The 22745-nt window shown below is 44.3% G+C and overlaps 1 protein-coding gene across 1 annotated transcript in view; it reads left to right on the top strand.

The window, feature by feature from the left end:
* Window positions 1–18652: 18652 nt before the first annotated feature.
* LOC140681695 (leucine zipper protein 2-like) overlaps window positions 18653–22745 on the top strand; it is a 213399-nt gene continuing 209306 nt past the window's right edge. The window contains exon 1 of the transcript XR_012052766.1: window positions 18653–18735. The gene's annotated coding sequence lies outside the window, so the exon portion shown is untranslated. The remainder of the gene's footprint in view (window positions 18736–22745) is intronic.

The raw sequence follows: 22745 nt of genomic DNA, 5'->3' as shown, positions 1-22745 counted from the left end.
ACCGCCCCGCTCGCCGCTCGCCGCCGCCCCGCGCCCGTCTCGGTGGTAATTGGAGCCGCTCTGGCCACTTCCGCCCCGTCTCGGTGGTTTTGGAGCCGCTCTGGCCGCTTCCGCCCCGTCTCGGTGGGTTTGGGGCCGCTCTGGCTCCTCCCGCCCCGTCTCGGTGGGTTTGGGGCCGCTCTGGCACCTCCCGCCCCGTCTCGGTGGTTTCGGCCGGGCGCTGGCTGTGGGGCTGCAGTACCGCTCTGTGGCCACAAGGCGGCAGCACCGCCGCCCGCCACAGCCGGGGGCCGCCGCTCGCCCGGAGGGGAGGCAGGGGGAAAAGAGCGGCGGCGATCGATCCCCTTGGGAAAAATCCTCCGAAATAAATGTCCCAAAAAATCCCGCACAGAAACTAAAAGACCCTGCCTCGAACCAAATAACGCCGCCCCGCCCCAAAAGCCCTTTCTTTTTAACCTATGTATATTTCTACGTTGGTGGTGTTTATTTCTAGCTGTACGGCAGGGAGGCGGTGGGAACGCACGGGAGGGGACGGGACGGGCACCCAGCGCGGCAGAGGCAGGGGCCGCGCCCAGGATGGCGGCCGCTGCAGGAGCCGGGCAGAGAGAGGCGAATCTGCCGATGCCGGTCGGCGCCTGCTCCAAATCCGACCGCCCGCGGAGCCGCTGAGCCCACAGCCCGTGTGCGCGGCACGCGAGTCCGCGACACGCCACTGCCGAGACAGCGGCCGCGGGCGGCGGCTGCAGCACCGCTCTGTGTCCGCAAGCGCTGCCACCCGCCCCTCCGGAACGTCCTCTGAAGCAAATGCCCCAAAACAGCCCGCGCGGAAAAGAACGCCAACAAAAACCCCTTGCCTCTAACCCCATAAGAACCAAAAGAAAAAACCTTTTCTTTCAAACTGCATCTCAATATATTTTATTTTTATATTTTACATATTTATATTCACATTCGGATTTATAATGCATATTGATGTATAATTGCAATTTTAATAATTTCTTACATTTATTCCTATTATATTTTATTACAATTTACATTTTTATACATTGCTTAATATATTACTTACATATTTCTATAGTTAGATTTCTATTTCGAAAAGGTTTATATTGCTTAAAATAAACCCCTGCCTCTATCCAAGTAAAAATCTTTTTAAAACCCCTTATCTTTCAATCTGCGTTTAAATTTATCTCTATTTTTCGCATTTATATTCAAATTTACATTTAATATGTAGATTGATGTATGGTGTTATTTATATTCTATCTATACGGAATACTTATTTTCATTTCTATTTTATATTTTTATATATCTCTGTATACATTGAATATATATTTCTATACTTAGAATGATATCAAAAGAAAAGGTATATTCATTTTTCTTCCATTAAAACCCTGCCTCTAACCAAATAAAAACCAAAAAAAGCCCTTTCTTTAAACGATACTTGAATATTTACATGTTTTTTTCATCATTATAGTCACATTTGCATTTCTACTTTATAGTGATTGTTTATAAATATATATCATATATATTAAGGTAGCAAGATAGACAAATTATTATTTATATTATACTTCATAGATACTGCTAATATTGATTTTTACTTACCTTTGAATTTTTTATATTGATCTTAAGGTATTTACGATGTATTTCTATACACAGATTTCTAATTTTATTTTATTTATATTTATAGATTTTATAAAAAACCCCCTACCTACTACCAAATACAAAATAAAAATCCCCTTTATTTTAAACTATATTTAAATATTTCTACCTTTCTATTTTTGATTTTTACAAGTTGTTATATATTCGATTACAATATATTGAGGTACCGTATTTCGATATATAATATTTAGGACATAGAATGTGTTAAAATAGGACATACACAGTAAAATATGCATTATGTACTGTATTGATTTCTATTATTTAGTAATTTTTATATTTATATATCCACATGTATTAATTATACATCTCAATATGGATATTTTATATGGATTTTATTTATATTTATAATCTATATTTATCTGTATTTATATAAACAAAATCCTATATATCAAACAATATAATACCTAATAGTAGTGGATAACATTATTCATGTTACATGTTTTATTCATATGTTTTCCATTTATATTTAAAATTGAAGTTTTATATTCCCATTTTCATATTTATGCATGTGTTTTGTTCCATTAGAGTTACAGTTAGAACTCTGCAGTTATAATCCAATTCCTAAAAATAAAATGCCATAACAAACAGCATCGAATAACCAAGAATACCATCCAAAAAATTCAGAAAGGCTCCACCAGCCAACCAACTACCAGCAAAAAAAACCCCACTACGCTCCTTTCACTAACAGTTCTTATCACATAACAAAAATGGAACATTAATTAAAAAAACCCACCTATAAAAACCCACACAAAACAAAAAAAAAACACTAAAAAGAAAAAAAACTCTTCAACTAACCTCTTATACTCCAAACCATACAACAGATCCCAAATGTTTCTAAAAAAAACCCAAACAATACCCTACCACTACACTAACTCATCAAGAGAACCCAATACTCTAAAAAATTAACTAAACTCCCCCCAAATAATTACAGATATAAAAAAAATCGAAACCATGAAGAAACAAAAAACTCACCACCCAAATAAAATACCTAGCTATAAAGATCCACCATAGAAATACCCATGTTCCCAAAAATCAAACTAATAAAAACCAACAAATACATCCAACTACAAAAAAAAATATATATTCACAACAACAAAATAATAATTCCTAACTCAAGGACCTCAGAATGCCTTAAACCATCAAAACACAAATACCACCTAGAAATAAACATGTCACCAAAAGAGAAAAGTAACCATAAATAATAACTCCCAAATTGTCTGAGACAATAAAACACACAAAGCAATCAAACAAGACAAATAAAACCCCTACAACATAATAAACAAGAATGCAATTATCAATATTGAAAAAACCTCAATAATTAACTACAGGACACTACCTCAAACCAACCAAAATAAACCACTACATACTCACGCCAATAAAAGCCTCCACAGCCGAATTAAAAACCTACCCTCTACTTCATGCTATGACCCATAAAAAACATTATAAACCTTTAAAAACACATCCTTCAAAAACATAAGAACCCATCAAAAAGAAATCCAACCACAAGACTCAACCCAAAAAAAACACTTGTCATGAGCACCTGAAGCAAGAACCGTAACAAGCAAAAAGCACACCATGGCCCTTCTCCTACACCAACTATGAACAAAAGAAAACCATCCAGTAAGTTCCTCAAAACCACCACAGCAAGGAAGGCTGGAAAACGAGAAGCCACGCTCCTGGCACCGGTCCGTTGGCCAGTTGGTGATGGAGGTATGAGTACTCCGAGTCGATTCCCTAAAGCACAAAAATGAGAAAGGATGCTTAGAATTGCACCAGAAACCGAAAGCTGAGTAAAAACAACTGCTTCTGTCCACTGCTCCCCTTGGACATTGGGCCTTGACTGCTGCTATCTGCCTGGACCTCCTAAGAATAAAGACTGCTGTAACAAAGTCACCACCTAGACTACCCCTGCAAATGCAAACAATGACTGACCTGCTCATGGCAACACCCTCACCCAGCACTGGGGCTCTCTGCCACTTATTTGAACTGTCTGCATCTGAAAGGAAGTTAGGACTAGTGTGAAACAGCTGCAGGACAACTTAACAGAACCAAAAATGTTAGGGCAATCAACAAATAAAAACTAGAGCCCAAATACACCCTGCATTACCAATTTCAAGTCCCCAGGACTTGTGCTGTCACAGGCTAGGCAGCAGGGCAGAGCAGCTCCGGGACAAATACGTGCAGACACCCGTGACACAGGACAGGACATGACAATCGAGGGGACAGGACAGGGAGCGAGAGCTTTCGACAAGAAGAAAGGACTCGGAGACCCAAAGAACACAGAGTGCACCAGAGACAAGTGACAGGACACACACCGGAACTGCTCTGCCCTGCGCACCTCAGCACTGTGATCAAAAGAAGCATTTTCCCTTCAGGTGGCCTAAAGGGACACTTCTCAAACATCCCCACCCCCAGAGCTGATTTAAAAGGCCCTCCCACCACCTCACTTTTGTCCCCTCCGTGGGCCCTAGCCCTCGACTTATCTCTTGGGCATCTGGGGATGAGAATCCATGTCGCTTTTGAATGGAGGCTGCCTCGTCTGCTGGGAATGTCCTATGGTCACCGGGCTGTAGTCCCGTGCTCAGCTACAATCAAGGACACCAAACATCACTGCATGATCTTATCTGCACAATGGACAAAACCCAGCAATTCTGCTACTCACCGATCTCGTACGAATGCCTGGTTGCTCGGGCCCCACACTTTGGCAATGCTCAGAGGCTGCCATCGTCATCTCTCATCGTCTGCCTGGGTTAAGAAGAGACAAAGTGACTCAGCACTGCTGAAACCAAAGTGGACCTTGGCTCCCCCTCTCTATCTCGGCGTCTCACCACAGCTCCTTGGCCATTGCCAAAGGCTACCCGGATGCCATCTTGAAATACAAAATTTCAAGGCTTCATCTCAAGAGTCCTGAAATACTTCCAGAGGACTCACAAGCGCAGGAAGTCCATCGGCCAGCTGGTGAGAGGAGCTTGGCATACTCCAAGTGGCTTCCCTAAAGCACACAAACAAGAATGGATGCTTAGAGTTGCACCAAACATTGAGACCTGAGCAAGAACAACTGCTTCTGTCCACTGCTCACCTGGCACACTGGGCCTTCACTGCTGCTATCTGCCTGGACCTCCTAAAAAAAAGGCAAAGAACACTGCTGTAACACAGTAACCATTTAGGCTTCCCTTGCAAATGCAAACAATGACTGACCTGCTCATGGTACCACCCTCACCCAGCACTGGGGCCTTCTGCCACTTATTTGAACTGTCTGCATCTGAAAGGATGTTAGGACTAGTGTAAAACAGCTGCAGGACAACTTAACAGCACCAAAAATGTTAGGGCAAACAATGGACACAAGCAACAGCTAGAGACCAAATACACCCTGCATTACCAATTTCAAGTCCCCAGGACTTGTGCTATTACAGGCTAGGCAGCAGGGCAGAGCAGCTCCGGGACAAATACGTGCAGACACCCGTGACACAGGACAGGACACGACCATCGAGGGGACAGGACAGGGAGCGAGAGCTTTCGACAAGAAGAAAGGACTCAGAGACCCAAAGAACACAGAGTGCACCAGAGACAAGTGACAGGAAACACACCAGAACTGCTCTGCCCTGCGCACCTCAGCACTGTGATTAAAACAGACACTTTCCCTTTAGGTGGACTAAGTATACGCTTCTTGGACATCAAAAGCCCTTCTAGAAAGGCCAAACCCAGCACCCTGCTTTTATCCCCTCTGTGGGTCATGACCCTCCACTTATCTTGCACACATCTGGGGATGCAAATCCCTGTTGGCTGCAGAAGGACGCCGTCTGCCTGCCTGGTAAGTTATAGCTGTCACTTCTTGGTCTGCCAAGAGAAAGAAAACCAAACATCAGTGCACAGTCTTAACAGTACATCGAGCAAAAACTGATAATTCTGCTACTACCATCCTCCTCAGAATGCCCGGGTTCTTGGCCTGCACGCGTCGGGCGTGCTTGGATTCTGACGCCATCATTGCAGGGTACACCTAGGTTAAGTGAAGACAAGGCAACATGGCATTGCTGAAACACAAGTGGACTCTCACTCCTCCTCCCGACTTCCCCGACTCACTGCAACTGCTCAGCCATTCCTCTGAGCTACCAGGATGGGGCCTTGAAATGCAAAACTGGAAGGTCCATCACAGGGTCCTGCAATGCTTCCAGCGAGATCACAAGTGCATGAAACCTGGTCCATCAGCCAGTTGGTGACAAAGGTATGCGCACACTGAGATGATTCCCTAAAGCACAAAAACAAGAATGGATGCTTAGAGTTGCACCAAAAATTGAGACCTGAGCAAGAACAACTGCTTCTGTCCACTGCTCACCTGGCACACTGGGCCTTCACTGCTGCTATCTGCCTGGACCTCCTAAAAATGAAGTCAAAGAACACCGCTGTAACAGTCACCATTCAGGCTTCCCCTGCAAATGCAAACAATGACTGACCTGCTCATGGCAACACCCTCACCCAGCACTGGGCCTCTCTGCCACTGATTTGAACTGTCTGCATCTGAAAGGATGTTAGGACTAGTGTGAAACAGCTGCAGGACAACTTAACAGAACCAAAAATGTTAGGGCAATCAACAAATAAAAACTAGAGCCCAAATACACCCTGCATTACCAATTTCAAGTCCCCAGGACTTGTGCTGTCACAGGCTAGGCAGCAGGGCAGAGCAGCTCCGGGACAAATACGTGCAGACACCCGTGACACAGGACAGGACATGACAATCGAGGGGACAGGACAGGGAGCGAGAGCTTTTGACAAGAAGAAAGGACTCGGAGACCCAAAGAACACAGAGTGCACCAGAGGCAAGTGACAGGACACACACCGGAACTGCTCTGCCCTGCGCACCTCAGCACTGTGATCAAAAGAAGCATTTTCCCTTCAGGTGGCCTAAAGGGACACTTCTCAAACATCCCCACCCCCAGAGCTGATTTAAAAGGCCCTCCCACCACCTCACTTTTGTCCCCTCCGTGGGCCCTAGCCCTCGACTTATCTCTTGGGCATCTGGGGATGAGAATCCATGTCGCTTTTGAATGGAGGCTGCCTCGTCTGCTGGGAATGTCCTATGGTCACCGGGCTGTAGTCCCGTGCTCAGCTACAATCAAGGACACCAAACATCACTGCATGATCTTATCTGCACAATGGACAAAACCCAGCAATTCTGCTACTCACCGATCTCGTACGAATGCCTGGTTGCTCGGGCCCCACACTTTGGCAATGCTCAGAGGCTGCCATCGTCATCTCTCATCGTCTGCCTGGGTTAAGAAGAGACAAAGTGACTCAGCACTGCTGAAACCAAAGTGGACCTTGGCTCCCCCTCTCTATCTCGGCGTCTCACCACAGCTCCTTGGCCATTGCCAAAGGCTACCCGGATGCCATCTTGAAATACAAAATTTCAAGGCTTCATCTCAAGAGTCCTGAAATACTTCCAGAGGACTCACAAGCGCAGGAAGTCCATCGGCCAGCTGGTGAGAGGAGCTTGGCATACTCCAAGTGGCTTCCCTAAAGCACACAAACAAGAATGGATGCTTAGAGTTGCACCAAACATTGAGACCTGAGCAAGAACAACTGCTTCTGTCCACTGCTCACCTGGCACACTGGGCCTTCACTGCTGCTATCTGCCTGGACCTCCTAAAAAAAAGGCAAAGAACACTGCTGTAACACAGTAACCATTTAGGCTTCCCTTGCAAATGCAAACAATGACTGACCTGCTCATGGCAACACCCTCACCCAGCATTGGGGCTCTGTGCCACTGATTTGAACTGTCTGCATCTGAAAGGATGTTAGGACTAGTGTAAAACAGCTGCAGGACAACTTAACAGCACCAGAAATGTTAGGGCAAACAATGGACACAAGCAACAGCTAGAGCCCAAATACACCCTGCATTACCAATTTCAAGTCCCCAGGACTTGTGCTATTACGGGCTAGGCAGCAGGGCAGAGCAGCTCCGGGACAAATACGTGCAGACACCCGTGACACAGGACAGGACACGACCATCGAGGGGACAGGACAGGGAGCGAGAGCTTTCGACAAGAAGAAAGGACTCAGAGACCCAAAGAACACAGAGTGCACCAGAGACAAGTGACAGGAAACACACCAGAACTGCTCTGCCCTGCGCACCTCAGCACTGTGATTAAAACAGACACTTTCCCTTTAGGTGGACTAAGTATACGCTTCTTGGACATCAAAAGCCCTTCTAGAAAGGCCCAACCCAGCACCCTGCTTTTATCCCCTCTGTGGGTCATGACCCTCCACTTATCTCGCACACATCTGGGGATGCAAATCCCTGTTGGCTGCAGAAGGACGCCGTCTGCCTGCCTGGTAAGTTATAGCTGTCACTTCTTGGTCTGCCAAGAGAAAGAAAACCAAACATCAGTGCACAGTCTTAACAGTACATCGAGCAAAAACTGATAATTCTGCTACTCACCATCCTCCTCAGAATGCCCGGGTTCTGGGCCAGCACAATTCGGGCATGCTTGGATTCTGACGCCGTCATTGCAGGGTACACCTAGGTTAAGTGAAGACAAGGCAACATGGCATTGCTGAAACACAAGTGGACTCTCACTTCTCCTCCCGACTTCCCCGACTCACTGCAACTGCTCAGCCATTCCTCTGAGCTACCAGGATGGGGCCTTGAAATGCAAAACTGGAAGGTCCATCACAGGGTCCTGCAATGCTTCCAGCGAGATCACAAGTGCATGAAACCTGGTCCATCAGCCAGTTGGTGACAGAGGTATGCGCACACTGAGATGATTCCCTAAAGCACAAAAACAAGATTGGATGCTTAGAGTTGCACCAAAAATTGAGACCTGAGCAAGAACAACTGCTTCTGTCCACTGCTCACCTGGCACACTGGGCCTTCACTGCTGCTATCTGCCTGGACCTCCTAAAAATGAAGTCAAAGAACACTGCTGTAACAGTCACCATTCAGGCTTCCCCTGCAAATGCAAACAATGACTGACCTGCTCATGGCAACACCCTCACCCAGCACTGGGGCTCTCTGCCACTTATTTGAACTGTCTGCATCTGAAAGGAAGTTAGGACTAGTGTGAAACAGCTGCAGGACAACTTAATAGAACCAAAAATGTTAGGGCAATCAACAAATAAAAACTAGAGCCCAAATACACCCTGCATTACCAATTTCAAGTCCCCAGGACTTGTGCTATTACAGGCTAGGCAGCAGGGCAGAGCAGCTCCAGGACAAATATGTGCAGACACCCGTGACACAGGACAGGACACGACCATCGAGGGGACAGGACAGGGAGCGAGAGCTTTCGACAAGAAGAAAGGACTCGGAGACCCAAAGAACACAGAGTGCACCAGAGACAAGTGACAGGACACACACCGGAACTGCTCTGCCCTGCGCACCTCAGCACTGTGATCAAAACGGACACTTTCCCTTTAGAGGGTCTAAGGGGACACTTCTCAAACATCCCCGCCCCCAAAGCTGTTTCAAAAGGCCCTCCCAGCACTTTGCTTTCATCCCCTCTGTGGGCCTTAGCCCTGAACTTATCTCTCAGACATCTGGGGATGAGAATCCATGTTGCTTTTTAATGGAGGCTGCCTCATCTGCTGGGAATGTCCTATGGTCACCGGGCTGTGGTCCTTTGCTCAGCTAGAATCAAAAACACCAAACATCACTGCATGATCTTAGCTGCACAATGGACAAAAGCCAGCAATCCTGCTACTCGCCATTCTCCTAAGAACGCTGGGCTCCTCGGGCTGCACGCTTCACCCACGCCCTCCTGGCAGGATCTGCCTGGATGGAGAGGAGACGAGGTGATGTGGCGTGCCCAAAACTATAGCGGACCCTGGCTCCACCTCACTAGTTTTTCCTCGACTTACAGCAACTCCTCAGCCGCTCCTGAAAGCTCCCTGGGTGACACCTTCAAGTGACAGAGATCCAGGCTCCCTTGCAGAGCCGTGTGCCGCTTCCCGAATTCCCACGAGGTCGAAGGAGCGGGTCTGCGGGCTGGTTGCAGAGGGGGTCTCGGTGTTACACGACTGGACTGCCTAATGCACACAGACATGAATGGATACTCAGAGTGTCAGCAGAGACACTACAGCTGTAGGCACACAAATTCATAAATAAATAAAGTAACTAAACCCAAAAATTCTACCAAAACATTAACTTTATTTACCCAATATCCAAATTGCCAAATAGATTAACAGAGACACCCTGTCCTTTCCCCTCAATAAGGCCTCTCAATCTGTGCCGAAGAAATCCTTAAAATGAAGAAAACCCTACCTGTATCAAAATAAAAACAAAAAGTCTAGTAAACTTTATAAGTTCATTAACCTAACACATCAGAACCACAAAAATATTAAACCTTTATGAACACCAGTACGCAGTACACACCACCCTCATTTCAACATATAAAAATAAAGCTATTCCTAATTCTAACCTAAGACAAATATCACAAAATATAGCAGTAAGAAAAGAAAAGAAAAATAAGTCTCACTAAAAATATAGCATTTTTATTTTAAGCCAAAAAACCCATACATTCTAAATCGGAACTTCCTCAAAATCAAGTAATTCAATAAACCCAAAAAAACTCTAACATATTTTAAATAACTACTAAAAAGCTAAAAAACATCAAACAATTAAGCAACCCACCACAACTATCTAAAACTATCGACAATAAACCTTCTTTAAAAAAACCCAACAAATACTCCTCACCACCTGAACAATACATCACCAGTGATGCCAAACAAGTCAAAATACTGTAACTCCCATCCAAAAAATGCTCTATAAACTGAAGCACTAAAATTCATCTACAAAACACACTCGCCCTTCAACAACCTCCTCTAACCTACACACAAATCTAAAACAAATAAGAATTACCTCTAAACTATCATACCTTGAATAACTCCACCATTAAACACTACTGTACCAAACTTATTAAAACTCCAATACCAACTAAAATCAAAAACCACAAAATAACACACCACTGTAAACATTACCAATACATTTTTCTCCATTCCTCTAACAACTGATTACAAACCTCATTTTACCTTCATTTGAAAAACATACAATACACCTACAACCAACTACCCCAAAAATAAAAACACAGTCCTACCATCTAGCATAAATTCCTCCAAATGAAACCTAAAAAATCAAACTCCAAAATATCTGTAATAATCCAACAACATTAGATGAAAAGTATAACAAAAATATTTTTAAAAATCAGCCAAATTCTTCTAAAAGACTACTACACCACAAAAAAAAAAAAAGCAAAATCAAAAAGACTACTGCAAAGATACAATTCCTAAAAATAAAATAACAAAAGAAACATCAAATTCCCACCAATTTCATCAAAAAAAAAAGTCAGAATGGCTCCACGAGCCAACAAAAAAAAGCCCAACCTATAAGAAAATGCCAAACCACCTCGAACACAGAGAATAAAACACAGCCCCTCTTACCATGGTATTATTTTAATACTATGATTAAAATACACATTCTATACAAAAATGTCCTCTACCCTGCCATCAATTCCACATAAAGCAAATAAATTATCTCTTATCATACAGGACATCCGTATCAAAAATCTCAATCACCCTAAAACCTTAAAAATAATTACAAATTAAGCCCAAAATAAAAACTTTGATCTCTAACAACAGAAAACCAAAACCAAACAACTCAAACTAAAAATACACCACCATAGAACCGGCTACCAGCAAAAACAAACCCACGCTACACTCTTTTCACTAACACTTGTTAGCGAGACACATCACAAAAATGAAACAAAAATAAAAAACACCCCTAAAGAAACCCACAAAACAAATCACAAAACTCACTAGAAAAAGAAGTCCAACCAACTTACTAAACCTCAAACCATACAACAGACCCTGAAAGCTACTAAAAATGACAACCATACCTCCACACTAACTCAAAGAGTAACAAGTACTCTGCTAAGTTAACTTTAAAAACCAAAGTAATAAACGATATTTAAAAAATCTAAACCACTAGACAATAAAAAGTACCCAAATAAAAAACTACCTAAAAAATCCACCGTATAAATACACAAATAAAAAGCAACCAACAAATACATCAAACTAAAAAAAAAACCCGAATAAATAAACTTAAATTAACAACAAAAAAAATTATTCCTAACTCCATAAAGCCATAATGCCTCGAACCATCAAAATACAAACACCACCTAGAAATAAACACGTCGCCAAAAGAGAAAGGTAACCATAAACAATAACACCCAAATTGCCGGTAACAATAAAACATCCAAGACAATTAAACAAACCAAATTAATAAAACCTCTATAAGAGAATTAACAAGAATGCAATTATCAATATTTTAAAAAAAACCAAAAAAGATTACTAATTAACTACAGGACACTACCTCAAACCCACCAAAACAAACACTACATACTCACACTAATAAAAGCCACCACAGCCTAATTAAAAACCAACCCTCTACTTCATGCTACAACCCATAAAAACCATTGTAAACCTTTCAAAACACATCCTTTAAGAAGATAACTACAATTATATTTTTCTAATATAAAGAAAAACAAAAAATCCAACATATCCCACAAAAGAAAAAAAAAAATCCAACAACAAACTCAATCCAAAAAAACCCTTGTCATCAGCACCTGAACCAAGAACCATAACAACCAACAAGTACACCACGACCCTTCTCATACACCAACTACGAACAAAAGAAAACGATCCAATAAACTCCTCAAAACCAACACAGCAAGGAACGCTGGAAAATGAAAATCCGCGCTCCCGGCACCGGGCGGAGCACGGCTCCCGGCAGGAAAGCGGCTCCTCGGGCAGGCACAGGCGGCGCCGCGCCGGGAGACCCCCGCCCGCTCCCCCCGGCCCGGCGGGGCCGGCACCGGGCCCGGGGGGCCCCGGCGGCGCCCGAGCCCCGCGCCCGGAGCGGACGGAGCGGCGGCACCGGCCGGCACCGGCGCAGCGCCCGCGCCGCCTGCCCCGCCCGCCGGCCCGGCCAAAGCTCCCCTCGGCTCCGCACGGCTCGCACCGGCGCGGCTCCGGCAGTCCCGCGGCAGCCCCGCCGCGCCAGGCTCCCCTTCCATCGCATCCCCTAGAAGAGCAGAAAAGAAGGGGCTTGCCTCAAATGATGGCAAAAGGCACAATTTTACCTCAATCCAAACCCCTTAAAAGGAGGGACAACAGGGCAGCCCCCTCATTTCAACCTCAGGAGGACGAAATTCAAAAGGGAAAGGAGAAAAGTCCCCGCTACAAAGGCGCACCGGCTCACCTGTTTGGCCGCTGCTTCTCGGCACAAAGGTTTGTCCCTCGGCGCCTCCTTTGAGCAAAGCTCCACGTATCCAAATAATCCCCCAAACCCTTTCCGAAGTGCTTACCGTCCTTCCATGAGACAGCCCCGGGAGCCCCCCATAAACTCCTCTCCTCCCGCAGCTCCATGCAAAAGCGATGTGAGAAAAACCCCTTAAATCAGCCCCCGGAGGAGCCGCCCCCTCCTCATCATCCTCACAGCTCGCACCTGGGCCTACTCTGAGCCCTCCTCATCCTCACAGCTCGCACCTGGGGCTACTCTGAGCCCTCCTCATCCTCACAGCTCGCACCTGCCGCTGTTGCCGCCCTCCAAACAGCGTCTCTCCCTCTCCAGGACACACCCACTTCAGCAGGGGCTGAAGGAAACAGAAAGGGCTCTCCGGCACCTTTTGCCTCCGTTCTCTGCTGTCTGCCGAAACGAAGACCTGTAAAATCCTAGCTCTGCCTTTTGTTTAACGTGTTCTTACTTCCTATTTATGTCATCACAGAGAAAGCAAGGAAAGAAGAAATGGGACTGGTTCCTACTATTGCTCCGTGCAGGCATTTTTAAAGGCTGCTGTACTTCTGTCCTCTTTTTCCACTCCACGCTTGACTTTTCCCCTCCTTTTCCGAGGTCTGCTGCTTTGGGTGTCCCAGGGAGGGCTGGGTTCCTCGGCAGGGGTCTTAGGAGTTGGTGCCGATTCTGCTTTTTCCGAAGGTGTAGCAAAGTGTGCTACCAACAGGACTATTTTCTCCAGGGGAAAGCTTTCTCTCAATGACCATCAATGCACGCATGTGCTTTAATCGTGTAACCAGATGGATTAAGAAAAGCCAACACCCGTAGCAGATTTCTGTTGGGTCTGTGTCTGTGAGAAGTGGGTGTGTCCTGGAGAGGGAGAGACGCTGTTTGGAGGGCGGCAACAGCGGCAGGTGCGAGCTGTGAGGATGAGGAGGGCTCAGAGCAGCCCCAGGTGCGAGCTGTGAGGATGAGGAGGAGGGGGCGGCTCCTCCGGGGGCTGATTTAAGGGGTTTTTCTCACATCGCTTTTGCATGGAGCTGCTGGAGGAGAGGAGTTTATGGGGGGCTCCCGGGGCTGTCTCATGGAAGGACGGTAAGCGCTTCGGAAAGGATTTGGGGGATCATTTGGATACGTGGAGCTTTGCTCAAAGGAGGCGCCGAGGGACAAACCTTTGTGCCGAGAAGCAGCGGCCAAACAGGTTTCTTTTTGATCGTTTCTTATGTTTTCAAAGGATGTGTTTTTGAAGGCTTACAATGGTTTTTCTGGGTTGTAGCGTGAAGTAGAGGGTAGGTTTTTAATTCGGTTGTGGAGGCTTTTATTAGCGTGAGTGCGTAGTGTTTGTTTTGGTGGCTTGAGGTAGTGTCCTGAAATTAATTAGTGAGGTTTTTTTTAATATTGATGGTGGAATTCTTGTTTATTATATCATAAGCGGTTTTTTTCATTTGGCTTATTTGATTGCCGTGTGTGTTTTATTGTTGCAGGGATTTTGGGAGTTATTGTTTATGGTTACATTTCTCTTTTGGCGACGTGCTTATTTCTAAGTGGTATTTGTGTTTTGATGGTTTGAGGCATTATGGGTTTATTGAGTTAGGAATAATTATTTTGTTGTTGTTAATATGATTTTTTTTTTTGGTAGTTTGATGTATTTGGTTGTTGTTTTTTATTAGTTTTGTTTTTGGGAACGTGGGTATTTCTATGGTGGATCTTTTTAGGTAGTTATTTTATTTCGGTGGTGAATCTTTTCTTTCTTCGTGGTTCCGATTTTGTTATATCGGTAATTATTTGGTGGGTTTTTTTCGTTCCTTTTATAGAGTATTGGGTTCTCTTTATGAGTTAGTGTAGTGGTAGAGTTTTGGGGTTTGATTTTTTATTTTTTTTCTAAGAAACGTTCGGGGTCTGTGGTATGGTTTGGAGTATAGTAAGTTAGTTGGCTTTTTTTTTTTTCTTAATGTTTTTTTGTGATTTGCTGTGTGGGTTTCGCTTGGCTGCGATACTTGGCTTGGGCTAAGTACTGACATTGAAATGTTAATTAGCTAATTGTTCCTGGGAATCACCTACCTCCCCCCACCCGCACTACCATTCTATAGGTCTTTTTAGAAATGTGTGTGTCATTTTTGTGATGTGATAAGAACTGCTAGTGAAAGAAGTGTAGTGCGGGTTTTTTTGCCGGTAGTTGGTTGGCTGTGGAACCTTTCTGAATATTTTGGACGGCATTGTTGGGAATTTGATGCTGTTTTGGCATTTTAGTTTGAGGAACTGGATTAGAACTGCAAAGTTTTAACTCTAATGAAACAAAAGGAATGCATAAATATGAAAATAGGAATATAAAACTTCAATTTTAAATATGAACGGAAAACATATAAATAAAACATGTAACATGAATAATGTTATCCATTACTATTAGGTATTATATTGTTTGATATAGGGTATTTTATATGTTTATATACATATAAATGTAGATTATAAATAAAAATATGCATCTAGAAACGTATAATTAATACATGTGGATATATAAATATGACAAAATAATAGGAATCAATACAGTACATAATGCATTTTTTACTGTATATGTCTTATTATGACACATTATATGTCATAGGAATTATAGCTCGAAATATAGTACCTCAAGATATTGTGATAGAATATATAAGTACTTGTGAAAATCGAAAATAGAAATAAAGAAATATCTAAATATAGTTGAAAGTAAAGGGGATTTTAATTGTCTATTTGGTAGTAGGTAGGGGTTTTATTATAAAAATGATAAATATAAATGAAATAAAATTAGAAATCTATGTATAGAAATATATCCTAAATATGTTAAGAGCTATATAAAATCTCAAAGGTAAGTAACTATGAGTATTAGTGGTATGTACGGAATAGAATTTAAATTAAAATTTATCTATCTTGCTACCTTATTATCTATATAATATATATTTATAGATACATCAATATAAAGGAGAAATGCGCATGTGACTATAATGATGAAAAAATATATGAATATTCCAGTAGCGTCTAAAGAAAGGGATTTTTTTGCTTTTATTTGATTAGAGGCAGGGTTTTAATGGAAAAACGATGAATATACATTTTGTTTTGGTATCTATCTAAATATGGAAATAGATAATCAATGTATACAGATTAATATACAAACATAAAATGTAAATAAAAATAAGTATGAGGAAGAGATAGACTATAAATAACACCATACATCAATCTACAATAAAAATGTACATTTGAACATAAATGCGAAAAATAAAGATAAATTTAGACGGAGTTTAAAGAAAGGGGTTTTTAAAAAAATTTTTACTTACATAGAGGCAGGTGTTTATTTTAAGCCCTATAAACCTTTTAGAAATCTAAATCTAACTATAGAAATATACAAGCAATATATTAAGATATGTGTAAAAATATAAAATATAATTAAATATAATAGGAATAAATGTAAGAAATTATAAAAATACAATTACACATCAATATACGTTATAAATCCGAATGTGAATATAAATATGAAAAATATAAAAATAAAATAGCTTGAAATGCAGTTTAAAAGAGAGGGTTTTTGCTTTTGGTTCCTGTTGGGTTAGAGGCAGGGGTTTTTTGCTGGCGTTCTTTTCCGCGCGGGATGTTTTGGGGCATTTGCTGCAGGGCAGGTTCCGGAGGGCATCGCGCCCGTTCTTTTCTGCCGCCGGCCCCGCCCGCGGCCCCGAGGCGAGCGGCGGCCCCCGGCGGTGGCGGGCGGCAGTGCTGCCGCCCTGTGGGCAGAGGGCGGTACTGCAGCCCGCTGCCCGCGGCCGCCATCTTGGGAGTGGCTTGTCGCGGGCTCGCTTGACCTTCTCGAGATGGCGCGAAAAAGAGGACGTCGGCATTCGAGGACCCGTGTCTGTTTTTTCTACACTGCCTGAATTGTCCCCAACGCCGGCGCCCCCCGACGGGATTTTCCGCGGCGGTTCCGGTGCCGTGCACACGGGCTGTGGGGTCAGCAGCACCGCGAGCGTGCGGGTTTTTGGCGGGGGCCGACGGGCATCGGCGTAATACGCCAGACTAAAGGGTCAAACCAATGGTCTGATATGTGTGTTGTGACAGTGACTGATGTTAGCTGTAAGGAATGTGATGCAGTGTAAATTATGGACAGCAATTCACAAGAGACTTTCCCACGTCACAGTTGACTTGCACTTTGAAGGAAGTTTGGTTTTGACTAATGAAACTGTGACTCTGGTGATAAATCTGAAGATAAATGCCTAATCCTGTTTTAAAATGCAGCTACTCAGTTCTTTACACGAGTTGGGAACTGAAAATTCCAGACTTTTGACATTTCATTTGGCAGAACAGACTATGCCTAATGCTAATGAACATCACATTAGCTGTCTGCTGAGGACTACAGGTTTGCCTAAGCTCACCACCTCATCTATGCCGTGTGCTGGAAGGACTGTCATTACCCCAGCAGAAAACAAGTTAACCTTACAGGATTTACACTAAACAGCATTTACGTAGTGTGGCTATCCATTAAGCTGTGCTACAATCAGCAGCGTGCAGGAGATCTTGAAAGGTCTGCCAAGAAAAACTCTCTGGCTGGGATTGAACTCCAGAAGCCTGAGGGCATGGAATGGTGTTGAGGGAAAATGCACTTGCAAATATTGGGTTGAAATAAAAATGTGGTGCTCTTTATCTGAAAATTGAGACTTTTATCCTATTATTTTGCATATACAAAATGTATATTTACCTAATCAGAATTTCGGAGAGAAAAGATAAGTGGCTAGTCCAGTGTCCTTCTCTATGGCTCCCTTTTCAAACAGGGAAAACAATGGCTAGGCTGGGTTTTTTGCAGGTACAACAGCAAAAGAATCCTTATTCCTTTTGGTTGCATAGTAATGTGTTATTAATGACAAGGCTGACAACTTCAGGAATCTGCTTTCCTGAAGCAGAAGAGTCTTGCAGAGAATGTATTTCCTTCAAGTGAACAGGCTGGGTTCATACATATCCTTGGGAAAGAGAGAGAAAATACTTGTCCTTATTTACTGAACATTTAAAAGCATCTTCTGATGCTTTTTGTTTTGGGCCACTCACTTAAAAAGCTTCTGCTGAACTCCTGTGCTCCATGAATGACATATACATTATACAGAGCCAGAAGTCCTTCCACTCAGGGTGCAGGCTACTAGCCTGATCCTGACTTCCAACACAAGTCTCCCAAATTGCTTTCCTGCTATGAGTTAGCTAGTCTTGTGCATTTTCCTTCTCTATTTCCAGGAAAAGACATGGAGGAAAAAAATCTGGAGTTACCTCCTTGTATAGTAGTAGGTAGTATAATTTCATAAGGTGTCTGCATGCAAGAATGTTTGGGTGTTTTCTAATTCGTCTGTTTATGCCCAATTAGCTTAATGTTGGCATCACAATGCCTAAAACTACAAAATAATTTTCAAATTGCGCTCGGAAGTCAGACAAACGAACAAAATTATTAAGAGACATTTGAATACCTTGAATTTTCCAGAAGGATATTATGGCATAATCTTAAATATTTTATAGTATGGAAATAATTTTGCTATTGACATTGAATTATTATAGGCTTGCATTCACATCAATGGAGCACATTTGGCCATAATGTTTTTTTTTCCTCAGGAAAAGCAAATCTAACCCAGCCCATATATATTACTTGCAAAATTTCTGTTCTTTCCTCTCTCACATGAAAAAATGCATTGGAGCATCAGCTTTTTTCTTGATCCCCACAGGCACAACAGCTAACAGATCTGGAGCAAAAACTATCTGTTGCAAAAGACAAATTGGAAAACGCAGCCCTTGACAAAGTAAGAAAGGTCATGTAATGTAAGCATGTTTACCTATATCGGCTGTGGGTGTTTTGGTGTAATTTGACAAAAACAAATGAAAGCCTTGAAGTTACTTAGATGGATACTAAGTTGCATATGAATTGTACCTGAGAGAGATGCTACTGAAATCAGTGGAACTAATTATGATACATGAAGTTAAGTACATCTGCAAAGTTATTTAAGAAGAGGATGGTCAAATTAGAAAAAAAAAAAACAGCTCAAAAAATTTTGCACTGATTTTAGTAGATTTAGGTATTTATTGAACTACAGTTTGTGCTGACTGTAGACTTAGTGTCAGTCATAAGTTTATTTACACTAGAGCAGTTTCCTATTTCCCACATGAACCCTTAGAATGTTTACAAATTTTGAATTACCAGGCCCCAGATACCAAGAGTAGTGTGGCCAGTAGGCCTAGGAAAGTGATTGTCCCCCTGTACTCAGAACTGGTAAGGCCACACCTCACATATTGTTCCGTTTTGGGCCACTCACTTAAAAAATGTCATTTTAGTGCTGGAGTGAGTTCAGAGAAGGGCAATGACGCTGGTGAAGGTCTTCTGAGGGCATCTGGGGGAATTGGCCTTGTTTGGTCTGAAGAAGAGGAGGCTCACGCTCATTGTTCTCTTCAGCTGTCTAAAAGGAAACGATCATGAGGCAGGGGTTGGCTTTTTCTGCCTTGTCTCAAGTGGAAGGATGAGAGGATGATGAGCTCCTGTCCTCCCAGACAGGAGCTGCCCCCATCTCATACTTGTGCTGCCCTGAGAGTCCAAAAAGAGCCCTACAAACTGACATCAGGAACCTGGACTGGTGAGTTTTCTTTCCCAGGGAAAAGAGCCGATGTTTGCGCCCCGAGTCTTGTGGCCCTGAGCGGGCAGCTGAATGCAAAAAATCCGAACATCGAAGGATAAGTCCCAGACAGGAGCTGCCCCCACCTCATACTTGTGCTGCCCTGAGAGTCCAAAAAGAGCTCTACAAACTGACATCAGGAACCTGGATGGTGAGTTTTCTTTCCCAGGGAAAAGAGCCGATGTTTGCGCTCCGAGTCCTGTGGTCCTGAGCGGGCAGCTGAGTGCAAAAAATCCAAACATCGATGTTAAGTCCCGGACAGGGGCTGCCCCCACCTCATACTTGTGCTGCCCTGAGAGTTCCAGGGGAGCCCTACAAACTGACATCAGGAACCTGGACTGGTGAGTTTTCATTCCCAGGGAAAAGAGCCGATATTTGCGCCCCGAGTCTTGTGGCCCTGAGCAGGCAGCTGAATGCAAAAAATCCGAACATCGAAGGATAAGTCCCAGACAGGAGCTGCCCCCACCTCATACTTGTGCTGCCCTGAGAGTCCAAAAAGAGCTCTACAAACTGACATCAGGAACCTGGATGGTGAGTTTTCTTTCCCAGGGAAAAGAGCCGATGTTTGCGCTCCGACTCCTGTGGCCCTGAGCGGGCAGCTGAGTGCAAAAAATCCGAACATCGAAGGATAAGTCATAGACAGGAGCTGCCCCCACCTCATACTTGTGCTGCCCTGACAGTCCAAAAAGAGCTCTACAAACTGACATCAGGAACCTGGACTGGTGAGTTTTCTTTCCCAGGGAAAAGAGCCGATGTTTGCGCTCCGAGGCCTTTGGCCCTGAGTGGGCAGTAGTCTGCAAAAAATCAAAACATCGAAGGATAAGTCCCGGACAGGGGCTGCCCCCACCTCATACCTGTGCTGCCCTGACAGTCCAAAGGGAGCCCTACAAACTGACATCAGGAACCTGGACTGGTGAGTTTTCTTTCCCAGGGAAAAGAGCCGATGTTTGCGCTCCGAGTCCTGTGGTCCGGAGCGGGCAGCTGAGTGCAAGAAATCCAAACATCGAAGGATAAGTCCCAGACAGGAGCTGCCCCCACCTCATACTTGTGCTGCCCTGAGAGTCCAAAAAGAGCCCTACAAACTGACATCAGGAACCTGGACTGGTGAGTTTTCTTTCCCAGGGAAAAGAACCGATGTTTGCGCTCCAAGTCCTGTGGCCCTGAGCCGGCAGCTGACTGCAAAAAATCCGAACATCGAAGGATAAGTCCCAGACAGGAGCTGCCCCCATCTCATACTTGTGCTGCCCTGAGAGTCCAAAAAGAGCCCTACAAACTGACATCAGGAACCTGGACTGGTGAGTTTTCTTTCCCAGGGAAAAGAGCCGATGTTTGCGCTCCGAGTCCTGTGGCCCTGAGCGGGCAGCTGACTGCAAAAAATCCGAACATCGAAGGATAAGTCCCAGACAGGAGCTGCCCCCACCTCATACTTGTGCTGCCCTGACAGTCCCAGGGCAGCCCTACAAACTGACATCAGGAACCTGGACTGGTGAGTTTTTTTTCCCAGGGAAAAGAGCCGATGTTTGCGCTCCGAGTCCTGTGGCCCTGAGCCGGCAGCTGACCGCAAAAAATCCGAACATCGAAGGATAAGTCCCAGACAGGAGCTGCCCCCACCTCATACTTGTGCTGTCCTGAGAGTCCAAAAAGAGCTCTACAAACTGACATCAGGAACCTGGACTGGTGAGTTTTCTTTCCCAGGGAAAAGAGCCGATGTTTGCGCTCCGACTCCTGTGGCCCTGAGCGGGCAGCTGACTGCAAAAAATCAGAACTTCTGATCTCTACAGGGGGGTTCCTGACCCCTGCCAGGGTTCCAGGGCGGCGAGAGCCCTACAAAGCCCTGGATTCCCAGACAGTGTCACAAAGGGTCCTGGGGCTGAGGGAGGTAGAGTGGGTGGGGGCGGCTGAGAGGCAGAAAGGGTCTGCAGGAATAAAAAGGCGGCACAGGGACACTGAGAGGCTGCGGTGCGGGAATGGAGGGGGACACAAGGAGGCTGAGAGGCAGAAGGGTCTGTAGGAGTAAAAAGGGAGGCACAGGGACACTGAGAGGCTGCAATGGGGAGCTTGAGGGTGACACAAGGAGGCTGAGAGGCAGAAGGGGTCTGTAGGAGTAAAAAGGGGGGCACAGGGACACTGAGAGGCTGCAATGGGGAGCTGGAGGGTGACACAAGGAGGCTGAGAGGCAGAAGGGGTCTGTAGGAGTAAAAAGGGGGGCACAGGGACACTGAGAGGCTGCAATGGGGAGCTGGAGGGTGACACAAGGAGGCTGAGAGGCAGAAGGGGTCTGTAGGAGTAAAAAGGGGAGCACAGGGACACTGAGAGGCTGCAATGGGGAGCTGGAGGGTGACACATGGAGCCTGAGAGGCAAGGGGTGCCTTGAGGGACAAAGTGGAGGGTGCCTGAGGGTGACAGGTGAACAAGCCCTAAGCTCACCCCAAACAGCACCCCAAGAACACCAGTTTTCCCCAGCAGCAGCTGCAGGCAGTGACCCTAATGCTGGGACAGCCCCAGAACCCTCCCAGCAGCTGCAGGCAGTGACTTTAATTAAAAGGCATGGATGGTGTCTGGGACTGAGCACTTTTTAAGGTATTTTTTAAAGTGTTTTTAAAGGGTGTTTGAGGGGTTTTCTCACAGAAGCTCTTGAGGAACTTTCTGGGAGGTTTTAGGCTACTTCTAGGGTATTTTCAGGGTTTTTAAAAGATTTATTCAAGGTGCTTCAAGGGCTTTCTTAGTACTAATTAGAATTTCTATGGGTTTTTTTTCTGGGGTGTTCTTAGGGCTTTTTTAAGACTATTTAAAAATTTTTAGGGCTTTTTTAGGACTATTGGGGGTATGTGGAGGACTCTTAGGACCAGAGTATTTTTAGGTTTTTTGAGGGAAGTTTTATGGTTTTTAGGGTCTTATCAGTCTGTTTTAAGGATTTTGGGGCTATTTTTAGAGCTCTTTTAGGAATGTTTAGGGATTTTTAAAGGTTCTTTGGGGATTTTTAGGGGTGGTTTAGGGTTTTTTTAAAGTAGGGTAATTTTATTGTATTTTAAGGGTATTCTGAGCCTATTTTTATGATTTTGTGGGGTTTTTAGGACATAGCGAGGATGAGGGTGTTTTTAGGGCATTTTAATGTTTTTTTAGGGTCTTTTCATGGCATAGAGGCT

Source organism: Taeniopygia guttata, chromosome Z, assembly GCF_048771995.1.
Source record: "Taeniopygia guttata chromosome Z, bTaeGut7.mat, whole genome shotgun sequence".
Classification (NCBI taxonomy): domain Eukaryota; kingdom Metazoa; phylum Chordata; class Aves; order Passeriformes; family Estrildidae; genus Taeniopygia; species Taeniopygia guttata.
The sequence above is the reverse complement of the archived record's forward strand: the minus strand, read 5'-3'. Positions and strand labels throughout refer to the sequence as shown.